Source organism: Ambystoma mexicanum, chromosome 14 (assembly GCF_040938575.1).
Source record: "Ambystoma mexicanum isolate Mex_15411 chromosome 14, UKY_AmexF1_1, whole genome shotgun sequence".
NCBI classification, from domain to species: domain Eukaryota; kingdom Metazoa; phylum Chordata; class Amphibia; order Caudata; family Ambystomatidae; genus Ambystoma; species Ambystoma mexicanum.
This window is the reverse complement of record NC_090940.1, coordinates 240183367-240199823: the sequence shown is the minus strand read 5'-3', so window position 1 is coordinate 240199823 and position 16457 is coordinate 240183367. Positions and strand designations below refer to the sequence as shown.

The 16457-nt window shown below is 59.5% G+C and overlaps 1 protein-coding gene across 1 annotated transcript in view; it reads left to right on the top strand.

Annotated features, from left to right (window-relative positions):
- Positions 1-16457, top strand: part of LOC138526729 (lysozyme g-like) — a 222887-nt gene that overhangs the window by 189108 nt on the left and 17322 nt on the right. The gene's annotated exons all lie outside the window — the stretch shown is intronic.

Genomic DNA, 16457 nt, shown 5'->3' with positions numbered 1-16457 from the left:
CCAAGTGCTGCAGTCCATCTTGTCTCTGGCTGCCTATGAGTCCAGCCTTGATGACGACTCTGATGTCCATGTTGAGTTGGATGAGCATCAAGTCCATGTGTCAGGGGTGAGTGATTCTGATGTGGACATTCCTCTGTCTGCGACACCTGCACTGAGGGATCAGACAGTCTTGGTTCCTCCGCCCGTGGTGGATCGGGACACAAGGTCACCCTCCACACCAGTCACTGATGTGCCTGGGACATCACGTCGACGGGGGCATGTAGTCGTGCAGCCGCAGGCGGTGCCAACACAGCGAGGACTCCCGGTCCTTGGGTCCCGCAGGGGTGAAGCCCGGCAACGTGGTCGCCGCGCGCAACCGCTGTATAATGAGTGGGAGCAAGACATGACTGCCAATTCCGAACGGCAGGGGGCAGCAATGGAGAACATCGCTGAGAGCATGGAGCGTGTGGCCCGATCTGTGCTCCCCCCTGCTAGGCAGGTGCTTCTCCAGCAGCAGGCGGCACGGTCCACAGCCCGCTCGCTCAGGCTGGGCATGGCGGCCTCAGACAGGGCACGCCAGGCTGAAATGTCGTCTCTGCGTCAAGCAATTGCTGCTCACGCAGAGGCGCACATGGATGCCCTGAGGGAGGAGAATGCTTCCCTCAGATCCACTCTGGGTGTCCTTATGATGTCCCAGAGGCAGCAGGCAGAGGAGAGGTTTGCACAGCTTGAGCGTACCATCTCGGCTGAGCTACAGGCTTGCCGGGAGGTGCAGCGGTTGTCCAGCCAGGCCTTGCAGGAGGAACTCCGTGTTACACGTGCTACCTTGCAAGAGGAAGCACGTGTATCACGTGAGGTTCTGCATGCAGACCTACGTCACATCGCCACACAGAACCAGGCTCACCCGTCCGGCAGACTTGCTGCCGACGAGGGGCAAGCTGCGGCTAGGCGTGGCCAGGCTACTGTGCCACGTCCTCCTTTCCAGGATGAGCCAGACTCGGACGACCATCTATCTCCCACATAGGTTGTGCTGTGCAGGCGTTGAGCCCATGGAGGATCATCGCATGTGGATGTTGAGCAGCACCCTGTACCTCCCCCCTCCTGGGTGCCTCCCCTCCCCCCGGGTCGTATGTGGCCATTTTTGATTTTTCTTTTAGTTTAGTTAGTTAAGTTTCTGTTTCATAGTTAGTTTAAATAGGTAATGTAGGTTTTCCATAGTTAGTGTAATTAGTTAATGGTTGAGTTAGTTTAAAATTGCTAGTCTATTGTGCTTTCATGTGGCGGTGCGGTGCTTTGTGGCTTTTGAAGGCATCCACTGTCTGTTCCAGCTGGGCCCTTCATGGTTGTCTTGTGTATGTGTTTGCTGCTTGGGGTCCTTGACTCACATATGCCACTCCTGCCTCCCTTATCCATGGGCTCGCAAGGATGGTTCGGTGTTACAGCATTTTACACAAGGGCATTGGACTGTCATATCTGTGGCATGTCTGGTGCTGTGTGACTTGTGTTGACACCCCTAGTGGGGATGATTTAGGTGTCATTGTCCACTGTTCAGCTTTTGCTAGATGGGGTGTGTCATGATTAATGTGGACATTGATTGCTATGTATTGTGTAGTATGTTTCATATCTTTCCTGTACATGTGCTTGTTGCAATTCATGCTGTAGATAGTGTTCCACACTTTGGAGGTGAAAGACGGACTGATGGTGTGATTTGTGATGTGACTCTCTGACATGGTCAAGTAATGAGATGCCTGATGAGACACACACAGATGACTTTGAAGCATTAATCATGTGTTTCATGCCCTTTCTGCAGGGGGATGAGCCTCCAGAGCACCTTTGCCAGCAGACATGGCCCATTGGACGACGGAATTCTGGACCCGTTTGTTGGTGCCCACATGCACATGTGTGAACAAGCAGAGGCACAGTGATTGCAGACCCACATCCTAGAACTGCTGACATGTTCCAAGGAACTCCAGGCAAGGTGAGCATCACAGGGGCGCCACGACACAGCAAAGCTTGCACCAGGCGAGTTGCACATGCAGGCTTAGTCACAGCACTGAGGGTGAGCTTAGACGAATATTGGTGTTGAAGCACACAATGCAGCTCAGATGTGTTTGTGGACTGATGGCTGTTGATAGTAGGGTTGTCTGGGACACATGCAGGGGCAGTGGCACATACCCTCCGGTACACCAAGGTCCATTGAGGCACTTGTATCAACCATGTAGCCTTCCGAGACATGGAAAGGGGCAGCTCACAGGGACATACAGCAAGGGACATACTCGGGTGCAGTGCATGTCTTTTCCACGTACTTCATGATAAATGCACTGCCAACTTTGTTTCGGTCTTGGTGGTACGCAACTTGCTCTGTAGTCATGGCTTGCTATATGGGTCTGTCTGCTTACCCAGGGAACATTGCATGTTGTGTGAATTGTGACACATTGGTGTTCCATTTGCCACGCACCCACCAGCGGCTGACTTACTGCATTGACTGTGTATGACCCGTCACAGGGGTGATGTTATATATGGGTACGAAGCATCGACCACAGATTGTCTGTTTGTAGAGTAGTTTGTTGCTATGGGGCATGTTTGGTGTTGTGTTTTTGTGTAATTGGCACGTACAGCTTGTTGACTTTGGCTCTCTTTGCAGCATTGCAGTGCTCCTGTAACCGGACCTGAGAGTGCGCAGGCAGGAGGCCAGCACTCAAAACCAGAGCTAAGTGTCTTGTTGTTTTTCTTACGAACTGCTCTGCATAGGCTTGCTGGGGAGTGTACTGATGCATGGATGTATGTGTGGTTCAATTTGGTATGTTTTTTTCTCCCTAATCACCCGTGATCCTATGCAATATTGAAACCTGTACCCTCTACCCGGTGTTCCTGCTTCCCGTGCCTATCCAAGCAACGTTCCCTGACCCTCTTTCCCCACTGGGGTTGCGGATGCCTGTGTAAGCCCCGAACTTGCAGGCGCCAAAACCCTAGAAGGGGTGGTTGGTTCGTACCACTCCTGAGCCTGGACTACAGAAGGCCATGACAATGATGTCCAAGTTTGTTTGGATTGTGTATGTGTTCATGCAGGTTGTACATTTTCGTGCATTCCCTACTTTCATGTGTCATTCCTCCTCCCCTCTCCTGCCACTCATTCCAGTCATCCAGTGTGTCAACACCTGTCCCGACTGCATATCCCTGAACCTCATTCACCACCAGGGTCTCAGGGGCCTGTGTGAGTTTGACCTTGCAGGCACCCGGGACATGGTGGGGGTGGTTGTTTCGTGACACTCCCGCGCCTGTACAGGGGACCTGTGACAGTACACATCCATTCATGGTGCATCATCCTATGTCATGTACCACACATGTCTCACATCCTGTCGTGACATTGTTTTGCAGTGCTACCTTGGTTGTTGCATCATTGTGGTAGTACTTGGCCTTTGTGAGAAACTGCTACGTCAAGTCATCTACTGGAGGGTGTTCGGGTTCGTTTTTATGCCTTGGATTTTGTGATTTTGGAAATGAGTGTGGATTCTGAGGGTTCAGGCATCTTTTTACACACAAGGTGGGAGATGGTGACGAAGGGTAAAGGTGATCCTGTGGCCAGGTGGAATTGAGGTTTGGAGGCTCCATGACCCAGGTGCAGTTGTTCAGTGGGTCATGGTCATTTGTGAGGGAGGGGGGGTTCTTGTTGATAGTTGCCTTGCCCTGCAGTGTGATGGGAACTCTGACATAGTAATGGTGGTATCCTATGTACATGTTGTGTTCTGCTGATCAATGCCTGTTCATGTGTTGTGTTTTCCTTTCAGGTGCGAGGGGATAGTTATGGTTTGACATGCTGGGGTGTACACATGGTGGATGTTCACATGTGATGTGTAGGGAACACTGATGGTCACTTGAGTGCACATGCATATGTGGAGTGCATGTCCTTGCAGAACCACACACTTGCACTCTGATGCACTACATGTACTCCCACCCTTGCATATCCACGTGTACACTGTTTGCCTTCTGGTGCCCACTGTGTCCCGGCAGCACATGTTCTGTGACCGATCATGGATCCAGTACATGCCTAATTTGATGTTTGACGTGGTCTGTCACTTAGATGTGATGCTCAGGGTGTGCATCACACACAATGGCTGTTCACTGTGCTGTGCGCTGAGCAGTGTGATGCAGGAGTAGGACACTGCACACATGAGCTGCAGTGTTGATTTTGCAATGCATAATGTGCATGTAGACAGGCATTCATTGTGATGTTACGTCTACGACTGTTGTAATGCATTTGGAAATGACTTATTTTGGGTGGGAGATTTTGTTGGTCTGTCATTTCATCTGATTCCGAGTCAGGCAGCAGTGTCCGATGCCACTGTACATTTAGGACATGGCAATGTATACCTTATCGTTACTGCATTGGTGTATGGGTATTGCTTGCCATGTCATGTTGATGTTTGGGAGGGTTTGAGTGACATGACAGTGATGGCCATGGCCTGTTTTGCAGGTGTGTGTGATGCACACCTTGCATGTCCGGGTCATCCGCTTCTCAGAGCAACTAGCTGGGGGTAGATTTCTCTCCGCAGCAGGGCCCTCCCCCTGGAACAGACTTCCGGCCTGACTTGAACTTGAGGGGAACCATCTCCAGTTCTGGAAGCACCTCAAGACCTTCCTCTTTGCTTCTGCTTACTCTCTGCCTCTCCCTTGCAGAATTGTCCACTGGAACTGCACAGGAGCTGCAACTGGGCCACTCTCACCGGCCTCGGTCCCTGGCCCAGCCACTCTCCACTTGCACTGCCTCCCTGGCAACCCCTGCACTGCAGTACTGTCTCTCTATCCCTACAGCCCTCCCTTCCCAGCACTTAACTTTGTAGTTGCCACCAGGCGACCTATGTATTATTTTTCTGGGCTACTTCCCCTGTACTGGACTCCCCCCCACCCTTCCCCTTGCACTTTTCCCATTCCCCCTACCCCTGCACTTGCACGATCTCAATGACACCTGGCCTAGTAGTACCGTTCTCTGTGTTCCCTTGTTCCCCCCTCCCTCCCTCATTGCGCCTTGGAATACTTGTGTATGGCCCATATCATGTCATATGTCATATGTGTGCCTTTTGGTCACACAGGATAGCTTGTGTTTAAGTAGCTAGGGATGCAGACGATGTGGCACTTCCATGGCAACTATCTCAGGGTGGTAGGGTTGTGACAGTTGACTGTCTCTTTGTCATCATCGATTGTCACCTGGTATGTGCCAGGCCTGTGTGCACTCCGCAGGGGTGGGAGTTTAGGTGAAAAATGTGGCCACAAGCTGGGTCCGGGCTTCCTCGCCACGTGCCCTGTCCCCTCCCATGGGCAGCGCCTGTGCCTGTGGTTGGGGATGTGGGGGCACCACCCTGTCCACCGGGACGCCCTGACGTGTTGCAACATTGTGCAGGACACATGCTGCCACAATGATCCTGCACACTACTGGTGGTGCATAGAGTAGTTGCCCACCAGAGCGGTCAAGGGAGCGGAAACGTGACTTGAGCACTCCGAATGTGCGCTCCACTATGCCCCTGGTTGCAATATTGGCGGCGTTGTATCTTACCTGGGGTGGTGTGGTGGGGTTCCGGATTGGCGTCATCATGTGGTTGCTCAGAGGGTAGGCACTGTCCCCTGGGGAGGTGATAATAGTTGAGATTATTAGGGTTTGGATATTTGTCTGTGTGTGACTTGCATGCATGTGCAAGGGCATTTGTACTGACCTAGGAGCCATGTGTCGCCATGCTGCCCAGCTTCCAGGGCCCGGCTCAGGGCGGACATTCTGTATATGAAACTGTCATGGGTGGAGCCAGGGTAGTTTGCATAGACAGAGGTGATGATTCCCTTTGCATCACATACCACCTGTACATTGATGGAATGCCAGTGCTTGCGGTTTCGGTAGAAGTGCTCAATGGCCCTAGGTGGACGTAGGGCCACATGGGTGCAATCTATGGCACCGAGCACTTTGGGGAAGTGTGCCACCCTGAAAAAATCCAGGACAACGGCCTGCCTTTCTGCGGGTGTTCTGGGCATGTATATGTGCCTGCAGACTGAGGGGCGCGCTGTCATGATTGCCAGTACCTGGTGTAGGCAGTGTGACTGCGTGGCCTGTGAGACCCCCCCACTATAGCAGTGGTCCGCTGAAATGACCCAGTGGCCAAAAAATGCAGGACATTGAGCAGCTTCTCCGAGGGGCTCAATGCTTGGTAGCAAAGGGTGGGGGATGTGAGGTCATCTTCCCACTCCCTGACCAGGTCTAGGATGATATGGGGTGGAAACCTATACCTGCCGTAGACCTGGTCATCAGGCATCCCAAAAAGGCTTGTCCGTTGTGCGAAAATGCGTGCCCTGGCTATTCTCCTCCTCCTGCGGTGTCCCACGATCAGTGCAGCGACAAATGGGGCATTCATCGTAGCTGTATATACGCGTTTGTTGTTTGCGCGCACTTTTATGCTGTGCGCGGGGACGGCTCCGCCTGCCTTCGCGTGGGCGGACGCGTTGACGCCTGTGCACGTCTTTTGCCGCGCGCGGGTTTCCCGTATTCGGATACGGTCCGAGTGTCATCGCGTGTGATCGGAGGGGAGTGAGCGTACACGCAATTGGCCTGGGTACGTGTGTTTCGGGGGGCGCGGGAAGTTCCACATGCGATTAGCCTGGGTACGTGTGTTCCGGGGTGCTGGGAACTTTCACACACGATTGGTGGAAATCCACGTGTGTTCTGTCATCACGTGCAATGAGGGAAACACCTGCGCGCGTCACGTCACAGACGCGCTCACGCGCTAAGGGCCTTTGGTCCAATGAAATCGCATATGCGTGCTGCCGTGCATACGCGCTAAGGGCCTTTCCTCGTATTACACGCGGACGTGCAGTTTTCCACGCGCGCTTACGCGCATGGGCCCTTTCCTCGTATTACACGCGGACGTGCAGTTTTTCACGCGCGCTGAAATGCCCATGCACGTCTGTCACGTCACAGGGGTGCTTGCGCTTGAGGGGCCTTCTGTCCAATGAAAATGCGTATGTGTGCAGACACGCTTAGGCGCTAAGGGCCTTTCCTCGAATTACACGCTGACGTGCAGATTTTTCACGTGCCAAATCACTCCGTATCAAGCTGGCCACGCGTAAGCACACGGAAGACCACGCTCCTGCCCAGAAGGCCGAACTACTGCCCCCCAGAGCCCCGAGCACGCTCCCACCTGCCATCTGCTGCTGCCTGACTGCCTGCTGCCCACGTGCCCTGCCATTTGCTGCCTGCACATCAGCCAGGGGTGCTGTTGCTGTGACCACCCCTGCTGGAACCGAAGACTCCCGACTGGGATTCCATCGCTCCACAGCCCAGCCCCAGGACCCAGTTGCCCACCCACTCCTGCCTCTGGGGTTGTCATGTCGGGGCAAACACCATCTGTGTCCACTGACAACCCCCGGCCATAGAGGCAGAGGGGCACCAGCTTCAGTGCCACCGAAGTTGGTGTCCTGGTGGAGCAAGTCCTGGGGCAGTATGAGGCCCTCTTCGGAAGTTCCCGCGCCGACAAGGAAGTACGGACTCGGATCTGGACTGACATCGTGACTGCCATCAACGCGGAGGGGGTGGCAGTCCGCGACTTACAACATGTCAAGAAGCGCTGGGAGGACTTCAGGTCCAGGACCCTGAACAAGGCCCGGCGCCTCTTGAAGGCAGCGGATGCCAAGGGGCGCCGGGGCCACTTTTCGGAAGAACAGATGAGGGTCCTGGAATGCATATCCCCAGCGCTCCACGTCCAGGTCCTTGAGAAGCAGACCCGTCTGGAGTCGAGCGGTGAGTGTACATGCATCCTGATTGTGAGCAGTGCGTGTGGTGATTATTCATTAGTGTGCAGGTTGCACATCTGTTTGTATGGGGTCGAGTATGGGTGCGGGTGTACAGGGCCGTGGGGCTGACACATGCGAGGGCTGTAATGTGTGAGACATGGATGGTGCTTGTGTGTGTAGGCTTGCATGCCAAATGCAGTTGTGTGGGCACACATGTTTGGATGAATGTTTATGTGAGTAGACATGTCCGTAATGTCATGCATGTATGTTGTTTTTGGCTGCATGTATCAGCACTGTGTACATGTGCATGTGTGTGTATTTGACAAGGGTGCAACAGTGATGCAACATGGATGCATGTGACAGCGGTATGTGGAAGCCTGATTGGCAGATGTGACATGGATGCCCGTCTTAACACTGCGACACTTGGCAGAGGTGTACACATGCATGCAAGTGTGGTGGTGTGTGTACATGTGTGGTGCACTTCCTGTGTTGCATGTGATGTCTGGCTCACCTTTGGCTGCTCATGCTGTTGTATGTGTATGGATGGTGGTGGCAGTTGCGATATGGCTGTGGTATGGCTCATGTGTGCGAGTTGTAATGACATGTGTGTTGGGGATTGTAATGACATGTCTGAGGTTTGCCAATGCCACTCATGTACAACTGTCATGTGTGTATGTGTCCATTGTACAGTGCCCTGATGCCTGTGTTTTGTTTCTCCCTGTCTGCAGCGTCAACTGATGAAGAGGGCGGAGAAGGTGCTGTGGAGCACAGCGGCGGGGATCCCACCGCCAGCCGGAGACGCAAGGCCCGGCTCCCCTCCCATGTTGTCATCTCGTCAGGGAGTGAGGAGTCCGGTGCCGCGTCCCAGGCCGCAGCTGCCGGGGGGAGGTCCAAGAGGCGGAGGTTGGAGTTGGACTCCTCGGCAGCAGAAGGGGCAGCTGGGACCCCACAGGGCCCAACAGGGGAAGATGGCACGGAGTCATCCAGGTTGGTGGGGGGTTTGGTGTAGGAGGAGGCCGTGCAAGCACCAGAGACTGGGTCTGGAGGTGGGGATCCCACTGGTGCTAGTGGTGCAGTGCAGGACCAGGGACAGGAGGCAGCACAGGCCGCCGCGGAGGTGCCTGTGTGCAATCCTGTCCCTGATCCTGTCCCTACATCATCTTGCACCAGCAGGGATGCCTACGTCCAGACCCGTTTTCAGGCAGGGGATGAGCTCACGTCAACTGGCCTTCCTCTGCCTGCGGACGTGGCTATCCAGGTCCGGGTTGAGCCTGTCCTGGCTGGTGTGGCGTTGCGTCAACGGGCCATGCGAGGTGACCTGCAGTCTTTTCATGAAGAGACTGCCCGTCATCTCGAATGGCTCGTTGACCACGTCAGCCTGCTGGGACAGGTCACCCAGGCCGGATTCCTCCGTCTGATGGGGCTTGCTACGACCCCCTCCTCAACTGGACCCCCTACGCGCCAGTAGTCCTTTGTGCCATCTTCCCACCCATCAGTCACCTGGGTGCCCTGTGGAGCTGCCTCTGACGGTGCGGCCAGGCTGGTGGAGGAGGCATCCCTGCCACAGTCGGGAGTCGGACGTCCAGCAGGGGTGGCCACATCTACGACAGCACCCCAGCCAGCGGAGGATGTGCAGGCAGCAGGAGGCAGTGCACGGGCAGAGGCACAGCAGCAGCAGCAACGTGGTGGGAGCCATGAAGGCTCGGGGCCTTCAACATCGGAGGGGCAGGCATCGGCCGGAGGGCAGGAGGACCCAGGACAGAGAGTGTCTTCCGTGTGGCAGCGGTTGGGCCACGCCATAGATGCAGAGCAGCAGCGGGCGGAAGAGGCACGGCTCACAATGGTCAGGGCGGAGAACTCCATGCGGAGGGCCCTGAGGCGGGCCGAGTGCCTCGAGGCAATGGACGTGGAGACGTCGACGGCCCTGCGGACCCTCGGGGCCATGGAGGAGGACCGCCTCTGGGACATTGAGGAGGAGTTCGATGATGCCCTGGCCCGGGACATCCACAAGTGAGCCGTGAAACTAGCCCGCTGCCCTTGTACATAGTTATGTAGGTAGTGTTAGGTTTCATTTTTGTTTTTATTTTATTTGGACCTTTCGGACATTGGCCACATTTTTGTATATAGTTTTTTTTATTAGTTAGTGTAGTTAGATAGGTTTCCTTTATTTTGTTGGGATAATGGACCCTGGCTTGTTCCCATGTACATAGTTCACAGTTGGATTGTATTTTTTTTTCACTTTTTAACCATGGAGCAATGGCTTTCTTTTTTATTTCCCATTGGATTTTGTTTTGTGGACATTGACTTTGGACAACATTACTTTGGAATTTTATTTTTGGTTTTGCTTTTTTTAACAGACATGCTTCTTTTCATTTTTGTACATTCACATTTCTGTTTCTTCATTTTTTATTCTATTTATGTTTCCTTTAATACATATTTTTTTTGGTGAACTTCAATGTGTGGTATCTCATTGGTTTCATGCATTTCATGATATGTGTTTTGAGATTCACTGACACCCATTGGGTGTATGTGAGGGAAATGTGTTTGTTTCGGAACTTGCAATTGGTGTTCTGTGATGCAATTGCAAATTATGAGTGGGTGGATGCAATACTCGGGTGGGTGTTTTGCATTTGGGGGCTGACCATAGGGACCAGGGATCTAGATTGTGATGACATGTTGGCTGGGGAACATGAGTTGCACATTGGTGGGGGCCTGCTGGCAGGTGCCCCTGCACTGCTGGGGGGTAGGGGTGGTGGGGAATATGAGTTGGACATGGGTGGGGGCCTGCTGGCAGGTGCCCCACAGTGCTGGGGGGTGGGGGTGGTGGGAGACATGAGTTGGACATGGGTGGGGGCCTGCTGGCAGGTGCCCCACAGTGCTGGGGGGTGGGGGTGGTGGGGAACATGAGTTGGACATGGGTGGGGGCCTGCTGGCAGGTGCCCCACAGTGCTGGGGGGTGGGGGTGGTGGGGAACATGAGTTGGACATGGGTGGGGGCCTGCTGGCAGGTACCCCACAGTGCTGGGGGGTGGGGGTGGTGGGAGACATGGGTGGGGGCCTGGTGGAGGCTGCCCCTGCACTGCTGGGGGGTGGGGTGGTGGGAGACATGGGTGGGGGCCTGGTGGAGGCTGCCCCTGGTGGCGGGGGGTGGGGGTGTTGGGAGACATGGGTGGGGCCTGGTGGAGGCTGCCCCTGGGGGGTGGGGGTGGTGTTCGACATGGGTGGGGGCCTGGTGGAGGCTGCCTCTGCACTGCTGGGGGGTGGGGGTGGTGGGAGACATGGGTGGGGGCCTGGTGGAGGCTGCCCCTGGTGGCTGGGGGGTGGGGGTGCTGGGAGACATGGTTGGGGGCCTGGTGGTGGGTGCCGCTGCACTGCTGGGGGGTGGGGGTGATGGGAGACATGGGTGGGGGCCTGGTGGAGGCTGCCCCTGGTGGCTGGGGGGTGGGGGTGGTGGTCGACATGGGTGGGGGCCTGGTGGAGGCTGCCCCTGCACTGCTGGGGGGTGGGGGTGGTGGGAGACATGGGTGGGGGTCTGGTGGAGGCTGCCCCTGGTGGCTGGGGGGTGGGGGTGCTGGGAGACATGGGTGGGGGCCTGCTGGGAGGTGCCCCACAGTGCTGGGGGGTGGGGGTGGTGGGGAACATGAGTTGGAGATGGGTAGGGGCCTGCTGGCAGGTGCCCCACAGTGCTGGGGGTGGGGGTGCTGGGAGACATGGGTGGGGGCCTGGTGGTGGGTGCCCCTGCACTGCTGGGGGGTGGGGGTGGTGGGGAACATGAGTTGGACATGAGTGGGGGCCTGCTGGCAGGTGCCCCACAGTGCTGGGGGGTGGGTGTGGTGGGAGACATGAGTTGGACATGGGTGGGGGCCTGCTGGCAGGTGCCCCACAGTGCTGGGGGGTGGGGGTGGTGGGGAACATGAGTTGGACAGGGGTGGGGGCCTGCTGGCAGGTGCCCCACAGTGCTGGGGGGTGGGGGTGGTGGGGAACATGAGTTGGACATGGGTGGGGGCCTGCTGGGAGCTGCCCCACAGTGCTGGGGGGTGGGGGTGGTGGGGTACATGAGTTGGAGATGGGTGGGGGCCTGCTGGCAGGTGCCCCACAGTGCTGGGGGTGGGGGTGCTGGGAGACATGGGTGGGGGCCTGGTTGTGGGTGCCCCTGCACTGCGGGGGGGTGGGGGTGGTGGGGAACATGAGTTGGACATGGGTGGGGGCCTGCTGGCAGGTGCCCCACAGTGCTGGGGGGTGGGTGTGGTGGGAGACATGAGTTGGACATGGGTGGGGGCCTGCTGGCAGGTGCCCCACAGTGCTGGGGGGTGGGGGTGGTCGGGAACATGAGTTGGACATGGGTGGGGGCCTGCTGGCAGGTGCCCCACAGTGCTGGGGGGTGGGGGTGGTGGGGAACATGAGTTGGACATGGGTGGGGGCCTGCTGGCAGGTGCCCCACAGTGCTGGGGGTGGGGGTGGTGGGAGACATGAGTTGGACATGGGTGGGGGCCTGCTGGCAGGTGCCCCACAGTGCTGGGGGGTGGTGGGGAACATGAGTTGGACATGGGTGGGGGCCTGCTGGCAGGTGCCCCACAGTGCTGGGGGGTGGGGGTGGTGGGGAACATGAGTTGGACATGGGTGGGGGCCTGCTGGCAGGTGCCCCACAGTGCTGGGGGGTGGGGGTGGTGGGGAACATGAGTTGGACATGGGTGGGGGCCTGCTGGCAGGTGCCCCACAGTGCTGGGGGTGGGGGTGGTGGGAGACATGAGTTGGACATGGGTGGGGGCCTGCTGGCAGGTGCCCCACAGTGCTGGGGGGTGGTGGGGAACATGAGTTGGACATGGGTGGGGGCCTGCTGGCAGGTGCCCCACAGTGCTGGGGGGTGGGGGTGGTGGGGAACATGAGTTGGACATGGGTGGGGGCCTGCTGGCAGGTGCCCCACAGTGCTGGGGGGTGGGGGTGGTGGGGAACATGAGTTGGACATGGGTGGGGGCCTGCTGGCAGGTTCCCCACAGTGCTGGGGGGTGGGGGTGGTGGTCGACATGGGTGGGGGCCTGGTGGAGGCTGCCCCTGCACTGCTGGGGGGTGGGGGTGGTGGGAGACATGGGTGGGGGCCTGGTGGAGGCTGCCCCTGGTGGCTGGGGGGTGGGGGTGCTGGGAGACATAGGTGGGGGCCTGGTGGTGGGTGCCCCTGCACTGCTGGGGGGTGGGGGTGGTGGGAGACATGGGTGGGGGCCTGGTGGAGGCTGCCCCTGGTGGCTGGGGGCTGGGGGTGGTGGTCGACATGGGTGGGGGCCTGGTGGTTGGTGCCCCTGCACTGCTGGGGGGTGGGGGTGGTGGGAGACATGGGTGGGGGCCTGGTGGAGGCTGCCCCTGGTGGCTGGGGGGTGGGGGTGCTGGGAGACATGGGTGGGGGCCTGGTGGTGGGTGCCCCTGCACTGCTGGGGGGTGGGGGTGGTGGGAGACATGGGTGGGGGCCTGGTGGAGGCTGCCCCTGGTGGCTGGGGGGTGGGGGTGGTGGTCGACATGGGTGGGGGCCTGGTGGAGGCTGCCCCTGGTGGCGGGGGGGTGGGGGTGCTGGGAGACATGGGTGGGGGCCTGGTGGAGGCTGCCCCTGGTGGCTGGGGGGTGGGGGTGCTGGGAGACATGGGTGGGGGCCTGGTGGTGGGTGCCCCTGCACTGCTGGGGGGTGGGGGTGGTGGGAGACATGGGTGGGGGTCTGGTGGAGGCTGCCCCTGGTGGCTGGGGGGTGGGGGTGGTGGTCGAAATGGGTGGGGGCCTGGTGGAGGCTGCCCCTGCACTGCTGGGGGGTGGGGTGGTGGGAGACATGGGTGGGGGCCTGGTGGAGGCTGCCCCTGGTGGCTGGGGGGTGGGGGTGCTGGGAGACATGGGTGGGGGCCTGCTGGGAGGTGCCCCACAGTGCTGGGGGGTGGGGGTGGTGGGGAACATGAGTTGGACATGGGTGAGGGCCTGCTGGCAGGTGCCCCACAGTGCTGGGGGTGGGGGTGCTGGGAGACATGGGTGGGGGCCTGGTGGTGGGTGCCCCTGCACTGCTGGGGGGTGGGGGTGGTGGGGAACATGAGTTGGACATGGGTGGGGGCCTGCTGGCAGGTGCCCCACAGTGCTGGGGAGTGGGGGTGGTGGGAGACATGAGTTGGACATGGGTGGGGGCCTGCTGGCAGGTGCCCCACAGTGCTGAGGGGTGGGGGTGGTGGGGAACATGAGTTGGACATGGGTGGGGGCCTGCTGGCAGGTACCCCACAGTGCTGGGGGGTGGGGGTGGGGGTGGTGGGGAACATGAGTTGGACATGGGTGGGGGCCTGCTGGCAGGTGCCCCACAGTGCTGGGGGTGGGGGTGGTGGGAGACATGAGTTGGACATGGGTGGGGGCCTGCTGGCAGGTGCCCCACAGTGCTGGGGGGTGGGGGTGGTGGGGAACATGAGTTGGACATGGGTGGGGGCCTGCTGGCAGGTGCCCCACAGTGCTGGGTGGGTGGGGGTGGTGGGGAACATGAGTTGGACATGGGTGGGGGCCTGCTGGCAGGTGCCCCACAGTTCTGGGGGGTGGGGGTGGTGGTCGACATGGGTGGGGGCCTGGTGGAGGCTGCCCCTGCACTGCTGGGGGGTGGGGGTGGTGGGAGACATGAGTGGGGGCCTGGTGGAGGCTGCCCCTGGTGGCTGGGGGGTGGGGGTGCTGGGAGACATGGGTGGGGGCCTGGTCGTGGGTGCCCCTGCACTGCTGGGGGGTGGGGGTGGTGGGAGACATGGGTGGGGGCCTGGTGGAGGCTGCCCCTGGTGGCTGGGGGGTGGGGGTGGTGGTCGACATGGGTCGGGGCCTGGTGGAGGCTCCCCCTGCACTGCTGGGGGGTGGGGGTGGTGGGAGACATGGGTGGGGGCCTGGTGGAGGCTGCCCCTGGTGGCTGGGGGGTGGGGGTGCTGGGAGACAATGGTGGGGGCCTGCTGGGAGGTGCCCCACAGTGCTGGGGGGTGGGGGTGGTGGGGAACATGAGTTGGACATGGGTGGGGGCCTGCTGGCAGGTGCCCCACAGTGCTGGGGGGTGGTGGGGAACATGAGTTGGACATGGGTGGGGGCCTGCTGGCAGGTGCCCCACAGTGCTGGGGGGTGGGGGTGGTGGTCGACATGGGTGGGGGCCTGGTGGAGGCTGCCCCTGCACTGCTGGGGGGTGGGGGTGGTGGGAGACATGGGTGGGGGCCTGGTGGAGGCTGCCCCTGGTGGCTGGGGGGTGGGGGTGCTGGGAGACATGGGTGGGGGCCTGGTGGAGGCTGCCCCTGGTGGCGGGGGGGTGGGGGTGCTGGGAGACATGGGTGGGGGCCTGGTTGAGGCTGCCCCTGGTGGCTGGGGGGTGGGGGTGCTGGAAGACATGGGTGGGGGCCTGGTGGTGGGTGCCCCTGCACTGCTGGGGGGTGGGGATGGTGGGAGACATGTGTGGGGGCCTGGTGGAGGCTGCCCCTGGTGGCTGGGGGGTGGTGGTCGATATGGGTGGGGGCCTGGTGGAGGCTGCCCTGCACTGCTGGGGGGTGGGGGTGGTGGGAGACATGGGTGGGGGCCTGGTGGAGGCTGCCCCTGGTGGCTGGGGGGTGGGGGTGCTGGGAGACATGGGTGGGGGCCTGCTGGGAGGTGCCCCACAGTGCTGGGGGGTGGGGGTGGTGGGAGACATGGGTGGGGGGCCTGGTGGAGGCTGCCCCTGCACTGCTGGGGGGTGGGGGTGGTGGGAGACATGGGTGGGGACCTGGTGGTGGGTGCCCCTGGTGGCTGGGGTTGCAGGGGGACATGCGTTGGTGGGCAGTAGTGCAAGTTGACATGTGGGTTGGCTGGTGGGCATGGCCATGGTGGATGGGGTGCCTGCAGGACATGTGCTGGGTAGGCCCCTGTGGTGTGAGCCACCTGCAGGGGCCGTGGAGGGTGTAGAGGGAACACCTGGGAGGACCCACACGTGCAATTCACGTGTGCTGCTCCCGGCGCACCCCTGTAATACACGTACCCTGCTGAGATCGTGTGTGGAACTTCCCGCGCACCCCTGGAATACACGTACCCCGCTCAATCGCGTGTGTAACTTCCCGCGCACCCCCGAAATACACGTACCCTGCTCAATCGCGTGTGTAACTTCCCGCGCGCCCCCGAAATACACGTACCCCGCTCAATCGCGTGTGTGACTTCCCGCGCACCCCCGAAATAAACATACCCCGCTCAATCGCGTGTGTAACTTCCCGCGCGCCCCCGAAATACACGTACCCCGCTCAATCGCATGTGTAACTTCCCGCGCGCCCCCAAAATACACGTACCCCGCTCAATCGCGTGTGTAACTTCCCGCGCACCCCCGAAATACACGTACCCCGCTCAATCGCGTGTGAAACTTCCCGCGCGCCCCCGAAATACACTACCCCGCTCGCACAGGCCCAATTGCTGTATGTTGCCACTTTTGTGATGCGCTGGGACTCTACCGCCTGCCTTCGTGTGGCGGACGTGTTTCAGCTTGTGCGTGTCTTTGGCTGTGCGTGGCTTTGCCCTATTCGATTCCATGAATACATGTGGTTCGAGTGCGTGTGGGCGTTCCGTCTGCTTCCCTGCAGTACATCCCCAGTTACGCCCTTATTTTCGCGCGTTGTTCCCCATTCCGCGCGTTACGCCCCGTGTCCCGCCCACTTTCTGGTGTATGCGCCGAGGTTGTGCGCTTTCACTGTGCGCGTCGCGCACGCCTTTCGGGAT